Here is a 9,499-nt window from a genome sequence, read left to right on the forward strand (position 1 = left end):
TCCAAACCTACAGCCCAATGCTCCAAACCTACAGCCCTGCTGGAGGGGGCCCCCAGCTGTCCCTGTCCTGACCAGGCTGAAGCATGACAGGTCTGGTGGCTCTGTTTCTTGTGGGCAGTGGCAGTGAGTCTAGCCCCAGCGCAAGCTTCAGAGAGGAGGGGAGGCCTGTGGCACCTGTGGGCTTAGGCTTCCGCATCCTGCACCATGCCAGGCAACCTGGCCACGTCCCCCCCTCCCCAGGCAGCTTTTCCTGACTGCCCCACCCCTGTGAGCACAGGCATCAGCTCCAGTGCCACCAGCCCAGCTATGCAGCTCCATGCCACCCCCAAAGGGCCCCCCACACTCCCTTCCCCTGGCCCCCCTGCCCTACTCCAACCCCAGCGCCCAGACGTCTTTCCCTAGTGCTGGCAGGCACCCGCCCCACCTCACATACCCATCCATCTCCATACACCCCTGCCACATACACACACACAGTGCCCTGGACAGTCCCCAAGCCATGGCCCTCCAACCCCTGCTCCACACAGACTTACCTGCATCCAGCTGCCGGGGCTGGTTCCACCACCTACCTGGCTGTATGCCAGCCACATTCATGTGTAGGTGCAGATGCATGTGTTGCCCCCCAGCTCCAATCACCCCAAGCAGCTTCTTACAGGCTAGAAGGCTGCCAGCCTTCAAGGGGAAACATACAGTTTCCTCCTTTAAAAAGGAAAATCCACATTTTCCCCCAATGCACACCACTAGATCAAGCCGGGAAACACAATTCTACCAGCATCCATGTTAAAAAAGGACTAGCAGAGCAAAATCCCAGATGTGTTCATATTTAAAAAAACTGCCTGGATGGAGATCAGAGGGCCCAAAAAGAGGACATGTCTGGGAAAACTTAGATATACGGTAATCCTACCCGTTACACCCCTCCACTTTAGAAGAAGCAACTTCTGCAGCTCAACTGTCTGCTGAGGGAAAGAGAAAGGAACAATTCACATGCACGAAGGGGGGAAGCATAGTGAATCCATGGGACTCCTTAACTTCTGGCTATAGACACCTTCTCTTTCCCCCAACAGAGGCTCAAGCAGCAGAAGTTACTTTTCTGAAGTGGAGTCCTGAGGCAGTGGCTCCTGCTGAAACAGCTGGTTGAGCCATCAGCAAAAAAAAGAAAAAAAAAAAAGAAAAGAAAAACCCAACAACAACAACCCAAAATAATCTCTAGAAACTAGTACTGAATTAATGGGGAAATAATTTAGTTCTGGGCCCTGCAAGCCATCAGCAAAACCCCTGAACCATAGGATTCTCAGACACCTCCCACACTGAGATCTAGTTTCCTTTCATGAAATGCCAAATATTCAAATCCACATATGACACTCAGATTCATCAAGAATGGCCCCACTCTATTGGTTGAACTCCATCTTGAAGCAATTCAGGTTCATTACCTGATCACTTTTCAGAAGGCCAATTCAGAACTTCACTCTTAAAAACCTTTAAAAATATTTGTATAGTACTTGCAGATATCTGCTTTGATAGTGCTGTACAAATGCCAAGTATTATTAGAGTCTATAGTTTAAAAAATGCCCTGGCACCTGCTTCTGCACAATGAAAAATTATAGGTTCTATTTAACGAAGTTTCTATTGAGAATAAGGAGTACACAAAATACATTCTAATTCTGTGTCTCTTTTCCCCATCCAAAAAGATTTTCAAAAGCCTCAAAAGACTTACAGGATGGTTTACTGTAAAATTTGTTTTCTCCAAACAGCTTATTTAAAATATTCAGTATAATTTCAAATATTCAGTATAATATTTGAAAATATTCAATATAATTTAAAATATTCAGTATAATTTCATTCCTATGTTATATCTCACAAGTCTCCTGGGCTAGAGAATATGTACTAATATTTAATACCACAAAATCAGGGGATGTCAACCAGGGGTACATGTACCCCCAGGAGTACTTGGAAAAGTCCTAGGGGGTATGTATGGGTGGGCAGGGACAGAGTGCTGCCACCCACCACTCTGCACTGCTGCCTCCCAGGAGAAGAGCGGGGGGGGGAGGGGGCAAGGGCAGTGGCGCCCCTCTGTGGGCCGTACAGGCATCAGCTGGCTGGCCGGATGCAGGGGAGGGGGGAAAGCTTGCACACAGGGGCAGCTGCAGCCATCCACCACCCTACACCACCACTGCCCACACCGCTTTCCCATGGCTGGTTGCACATGTGGCTCCATGGGCTGCTGATGGGTGATGCATGATTGGCCAGGTGCAAAACCTGTCAGCAGCCCATGGAGCCACATGTGCAAGTGGCCATGGGAAAGCAGGGTGTGGCAGCGGTGGCAGCATGGTAAGTAGAGGCGGTGGCCACCGTGTGCAAGCTCCCCTCCCCACCACTCCACATCCAGCTGCTGCCACCAGAAGAGGTACACTTCTTTAAAAATGTTAAAAACCCTGCACTAAATCATTCCAAAGTCAGGGAAAACATTATTTATCTGTTACTGGTTAAGAAAATAAGTGACCACAGCAAAAAATTGGTAACAATGTTCTAGAGATGTTTCAAAGTTGTAAATGTAATTCAAGTAAGAGAAAAATATTATTAATTCACTGATAAGAACAGCTTCATCTCAAGAAATATATCCTTACTGGTGGTGGCAGCAGCAATCCCTCAATTTGAGTCCCACTGGAATTGGTTAGCAGCCAGCTCCTCCTAGTTCTTGATGTCAGCATGTTTTCTCAAGGTATGTCTTCAATGTGTCCTTGTAGCATTTTCCCTGACCATCATGAGACCTCAGACTGCAAGTAAGCTGGGAGCAGAGCACTTGGCTTGGGCACTGAGAGTCAAGAATTCACACACAACGTCCAGCGAAGTAGGTGCTTGAAAATCACGGACTCAATGCTGGAAGCACTGGCTTCAGCAAGGATGCTGGCATTTGTATGATGACCTTCCCATTTGAGGTGGAGGATTTTCTGGAGGAATCACTGGCGATCTCTCTCCAGGCTCTTAAGATAATAGTTGGTGGGTCACCCATGTTTCACATCCATAGAGGAGAGTGAGGATTACAAGTGCATTGTAGACTTGCATCTTGGTGTCTTTCTAATGATCACAATCAATAAAAATATGCCAGACCAATTTCCTGAGGGAAGCACTTGCACACCAGATCCTGTGGTGAATCTCATAAATGTTCACTCTCTGAGAGAGGTGGCTACTGAGGTAAGGGAAGTGCTCAGCTACCTCTAGGGTCTTTCCCTCTAAGGTAATTCGGGGAGGGGGTCACATTCATGGCCTGGGGCAGGTGGATAGAGAACTTCAGTTTTCTCAATGTTGAGAGAGGCCCAAAGTTTGCTCGGCATTTACAAAGAGATGCACGTGGTCTGGAAATTTTCCTCAGAGTGTGAAAGATGATGCAGTCATCAAGGTCAAGGATGGTTGTTTTGAATACTTTGGTCTTTGAGTGAAAACATCCCAGATTGAAGAGTCTTCCATCCATTTGGTACTCAATGTCAATTCTGGAAGGGAGGTGGTCCTTAACAAGGACTAGGACGACAGTTTAAAGAGTAGAGAACAAAATTGAGGTGATGACGGTTCCTTACTTGACCCCAGTATGGATGACAAATGGATCTCTACAAATAACAGTAGCAGTCATCTGGTCATAGAAAAGCTTCAAGACTTTGATGTTTTTGTATATATTCTTTAGTAATCAACCTTAGAATTGGATAGCAACTTAAATATCTTTATTATTATAGGAATGTAGGGCTAGATGAGATCTCATGTGGTCATACAGTCCATTCTGTTGATCAAGGCAGAATTGTCCCTGACTAAACCATCACGGTCTAGTGTCTGTCCAATCTGCTTTGAACATTTCCAAGCATGGAGATTCCACAATTTCTCTAGGTAGCCTGTTCTAATGCTTGACCACTCTCCCAGTCAGAACTTTTCTCCTAATCCCCTACCTAAATCTCCTCTGCAGCAGTTTGAGGCCATTGTTCTTAGTCCTATCCCCTACAGCCACAGAAAATAGTCTATCTCTTTGCTCCTTATAATAGTCCCTCAGGTATTTGAAGATTATTATCAATTCCCCCTTCAGTCTTAGAATCATGGAATCAAAGCAAGTTAGGGTTGGAAGGGACCTCAGGAGGTCATGGTCATCTGGTCCAACCCCCTGCTCAAAGCAGGACCAGCCCCACCTAGATCATCCCAGCCAAAGCTTTGTCTAGCTGGGTTTTGAAAAACCCCAAGGATGGAGCTTCCACCACCTCTGTTCCTGTTCCAGTGTTTTACTACCATGCTAGTGAGAATATTCTTCCTTATATCTAACCTAAACTTCCCTTGCTGCAACTTGAGACCGTTGCTCCTTGTCCTGTCATCTGCCACCACAGAGAATAGCCTAGCTTCACCCTCTTTTGAACCCTGCTTCAGGTAGCTGAAGACTGCTATTAAGTCTCCTCTCAGTCTCCTCTTCTCTAAACTAAATAAGCTCAGTTCCCCCCAGTTTTTCCTCATAAGTCATGTCTCCCAACCCCCTCAGCATTTTTGTCGCCCTTTGCTGGACTCTCTCCAATTTGTCCACATCCTTTCTGTTGTGGAGGGCCCAAAACTGAACACTATACTCCAGGTGTGGCCTCACCAGGGCTGAATAAAGGGGAATAATTATTTCCCTTGACCTACTAGCAATACACCTACCAATGCAGCCTAGTATGTCATTAACCTTCTTGGCAGCAAAAGCACACTGCTGGCTCATATTTCACTTATTGTCCACTGTAACCCCCCAGGTCCTTTTCTGCAGAGCTGCTGCCCAGCCAGTCAGCCCCCAGTCTGTACTGGTGCATGGGATTGTTCCGTCCTAAGTACAGGACTCTGCACTTCTCCTTGTTGAACCTCATGAGATTCATTTTTGGCCCAATCCTCCAATTTGTCTAGGTCACTCTGAATCCTAGCCCTGCCATCCAGCATATCTACTTCTCCCCCCCAGGCTTTGTGTCATCTGCACATGTGCTGAGGGTGCCCTCTATGTCATCTTCCAGGTCACTGATGAAGACATTGAACAAAACCAGCCCCAGGACCAACCAACCCCTGGGGCACTCCACTCGATACCAGCTGCCAACTAGTAATCGAGCCATTGATTATTATTGTCTGAGCCCAGTGCTCCAGTCAGTTTTCTATCCGCCTCTAGTCATCTTTGTTGCTAAAGAGACAAGGTTCTAGGGAAGGACCAAACACAATGTTAGCAGCATATTAACAGTACTGTTCTAGAAGTAATATGTGTTGATCAATCATACCACTGGGGCACATGTCAATGACAAGTTTATCATAGAAATATTATCTCTGCAATAATGATGTTTTATTGTAAACACAATTTTTATGTACAATTTTAATTTGGGTTCATGGTTTCCATTTCTTATGAAAAACCAAATCACATTTTTAAAAATAAGTTAATTTTTTTAGCAAATAAGTCTCTCTCTAAAGGGATTTTAGGTGGTGAGGAATTTTTTGCTAGTTAGTCTTCTCTTTTCCATATTAACCAGTCCTAGTTCTTTCAGCCTTTCCTCACAAACCATACAGTTCCCAGGCCCTTAATAATTTCTGTTGCTCTGCACTGGACTCTTTACAATTTGTCTACATCCTTTTTGAACTGTGGGGCCCAAAACTGGACACAGTACTCCAGGTGTGGCCTGAATAGAGTGGAAGAATCACTTCTCTTGTGACTGTGGTATTACAAACCCTTTACAGTATTGGTAAACCATAAATTATATGTATGTTAAAAACATATTTATATTAAAAAACAGAGGTTTTAAAAGGGATTAAAAACAGCAGTCAAACATTGCAAGGAAATTGACTCCTCTCAATTCAAAAAAAAAAAGGCAAAATTCTATATATGTTACAGAAGTTCACTCTGTGGACAGACTAAAGGACTGATGATCTTTGGTAACACTACAAAAAACAACTCAAGTTTATGTAGGAACTTGCACCTCAATATGCTTTACCCAACGTGGAAAGCCAGTTGTCTCAGAGATTAAAGCAAAAATAGCCACAGTACAGCCTTGTTAGAACAAGACATTAAGAATAATTAGCCCAACTGAAGCTATAGGTAGAATTGTGGGTGAGCAAATCAGAGTTGGCAAGAACCATGGGGTTAACTGCTCTTAAATTTGAATTGAGGCTTATTTCTTTGAAAATGAATTATTAAAAGTGATCAAGGATAGGATTTTGCCTCTTATTGACAAGTCAGCAGTTCTCATAGCACTGTGCTGTCTTTTATCTTTCTGAGAATCTGTTTCACCACCGATGCAGAGGGAAGAGTGCCACCTACTGAGTTATCAGTTATGCTTTCTGTAGCCTTGGATTTTCTTTGGAGGTGTCCAGTCCAACTGACTGTCCTTGATTCTGTTCATCCTATAGATTATTTCACCTGCTCAGAGAGGCTTAGCTACACTTGCCAATGTGCTTGCGGTCAACAAACCTTACCTGCTATTTTGTAAGAACTAAAGAAAACTAGTAGAGGTGCTGAGTCCGATATCAGATCAGCACCGATGCAAATTGATTGTATCAGAAATCAGCCTGATGTGGCCATTCATTTGGCCAATAAATGCCTGTGCATGCACTCAACCACAATGCAGCATGTACGCAGCAAGGAGTGCAACCCAGCAGCTTGGAGAACTGCGTGCAGCTGGTAAGTTTGGTGTGGTGGAAGAGGAGGGGGGAGAAAAGGTGTGTGGGGAACAGATCAACACCCCCCGGTGAGGGAGGGAATGGGGCTGCGGCAGGCACTGCCCAGCCAGAGCGGGGTGGGGTGCGGGATGGAGCTGCAGCATGTTCGGGGGGCATGGGCTGGGGGGTGGTTCCCGCCACTGTGTGCACCCCAGGAAGGCACAGTGGGGCTTTTGGCTCCGGATCTGCGCTGGGGGGGCCAGAGGGGGCTACCACCCAGGGGCTAGGGCCAGGCCTGTGCCAGGCTCTTCTTGGCACATCCTGGGGAGGGTGTCTGGGCCAGGCTGCGCTTGGGGCATGCAGCAGTGGCACTGGAAAAGGGGTTCTGGGGGGGCGGCAGTGAAATTTGGGGTGGCTGCAACCCCCCCACCCCATAGCCACCCCCAGGGGTAGCCTTCCTCCTGTAACAAACAATTATTTGTACAAATAATACGCCACTCTACAGTCAACATTTTCATAAATGCATGATTGAGTCTGGTCAGTTCAGAACCAATTATGTTCCAGAACAGTGGTGGCCAACCTTTCTGGGCTGCAGGCTGGAAGAAAGATTGGATCGGATCCATGGGCCCAATCCAGCAGGGGATGTGATCTGGAGTGTGGCTCCAGGCCTGTGCAGTGGATCAGGCCCACTTCCCTAGCCCCCATGTACCCGACTGGCCCTGCTGCTCCAGCCCTAGGTGCTGGATTAGGCCCTCTGCCCTGGTCCTGAACATACTAAATCAGGCTCACTGTTCAGGTCCCCTACACGCACCAGGTCAACCCTACTACCTTGGCCCAATCTGGATGACATGTGGAGCCATGTCATTTGGCTCACAGGGTATGGAAATTTGGCAGTGAGCGGAGTAGTGGGTGTGTTAACTGCTACTGTTCCCCCACTGTAAAATTTCTGGACATGTGGGAACCCTGTGGGACAGATGACATGGCTCCACACATGACATGGCTCCACTATTCTATGATAAAATATGTGCAGACTCATCAGGTCCACTGTGCTATTTACCTCTAATGTGGAATTCATAGCTATTGCTACCTGATCATGGGGAAGCAGCTAATAAGCAAAGCAGAAGTCTCTGAATTAGTCTCAGTTTGGTTATGCAATCCTTTCTCTGGTTTTTGTCTTTATTTCAAATATATGTTGCTGTAAGAAGACTGCCTCTGCCACTGCCTGAATGAAATTGCCACCTGGTTTGGTCATAAAGCTTTACTACCAAAACTTGTTACATTTATTCCAGCTTTGCCGATACTAGGTTTCAGGTGTTGTTCAGTTTCATAGCTGACTGCTGATGCTTCAGTAAAGAGATGCATTAGCACTAGTTCTCAGCACCTTTTTTTTGACTCTTTGTAAAGACTTAAGCAAAGAAAGATCAGAATCATTGCCAGAAAATCATTGCAAGAGAAAATGCATTCTTTGGGACAAAGGGGTGCTTCTTTCTCCTGTCCATTCTTACTTAACTCTCATTATCCTTCCAGCCAAGTAGAAATACATCCAGGATTTCAGGAAAGAGGTTGTGGGAACAGTGACCTGTGCTGTAGGGGTGGCTGGGCCCCGGCTCTCAACTTCCCCCCTGCCCAACACTGCAAGAGCAGCAGCAGGGGGACTTTAAGTTCCTAAAGCAGGTAAGAACCTTCTGTCCCTCCCCCTCTTCCCCTCTATGCTCAGCTGCATGTTTCCTTCACTCGCCTCCCTTCCCATTCCTGTCCCCTCTCCGTCACTGCTTCTACTGGTGTTCCCGGAGGAGCCAGAAGGCTCCAAAGCCACCCCTACCTTGCTGCAGCCAGGTTGCACATGGAGCCAGACTTGGCGAGAGACAGCAGTGGCAGCAGACAGGTTCCTTTCCCCTATGCTTGATCCTAAGTTGACAGGAAGCACCAGGCAGATCAGGCAGGGAGGAAATACCTGTCCACTGCTGCTACTGTCCTTGACTGAGCCCAGTTCTGCATGGAGTCTGGCTGGAGTGAGGTGAAGCAGCTCTGCACCTCCCCCTGCCTCCACTGGAGATAGTGGAGGCAGTGGATGGGGTAGAGGGCAGGGAAGGGAATGGGAGAGGAGAAGATGCACTGCTGAGCAGGGAGAAATAGGGAGGGAGAGAATTATTACTTGTTTTGGGGTCTTAAAAAATATAGCCCTTAGCTGCTTCTCCCACAGGGTGGTTGACTGAAAGAGGGATATGTCCATGACACTGCATGACTGTACAGTCAGGAATGTGTGTTAGGTTTGGATGACTCCACATGGTGTCTCCTGAAAAACTTCTATGTCAAAGTGTAATGCAAATAAACTTTCTGAAGCTGTACTTTCACGTGATCACCAGGGATCCTGGTTTTCTCTGATTTAAAAAAAAAACAAACCCAAATTTTCAGATATAACCCCCACCCCAAAACCCCCATATTTAAAACTCCATGATTAAAATGAAACACCACTAATATTGAATTAACCTTCTGAATGCGACCCCAAGGATTTTAGATTTAGCACCTTCTAATGCTATAATTTAGTGACTGGTATGTTACATAGAGAGCTGGAAGTGGTGACTTTGCTTCCTAAAGTGGTAACTTTTAAATTGCCCCTGGGCTAAAGATATCACATGGTTACATGAATCTTGAATATTTATCATCAGTTCCAAGCATTAGGGTTATTTGGATTCATATAGAAAGTCAATGTTGATGTGCTTGCTTCATTCCCTACTAGAATTCATTGAAAGATATTCATCAAGTAATTCTAATTAATTCCACAATGATCCTTAAATAAATTATTTCACACTTGTTTTTTCTTCATTACTTACCCAACATTTCACACACACACACACACACACACACACACACA

General features: G+C 46.0%; 1 protein-coding gene across 2 annotated transcripts in view; it reads right to left on the bottom strand.

Annotated features, from left to right (window-relative positions):
• STARD13 (StAR related lipid transfer domain containing 13) overlaps window positions 1-9,499 on the bottom strand; it is a 591,561-nt gene that overhangs the window by 454,985 nt on the left and 127,077 nt on the right. The gene's annotated exons all lie outside the window — the stretch shown is intronic.

This window comes from Gavialis gangeticus, unplaced genomic scaffold (genome assembly GCF_001723915.1).
Source record: "Gavialis gangeticus isolate Ggan-Ray unplaced genomic scaffold, GavGan_comp1, whole genome shotgun sequence".
NCBI classification, from domain to species: Eukaryota; Metazoa; Chordata; order Crocodylia; family Gavialidae; genus Gavialis; species Gavialis gangeticus.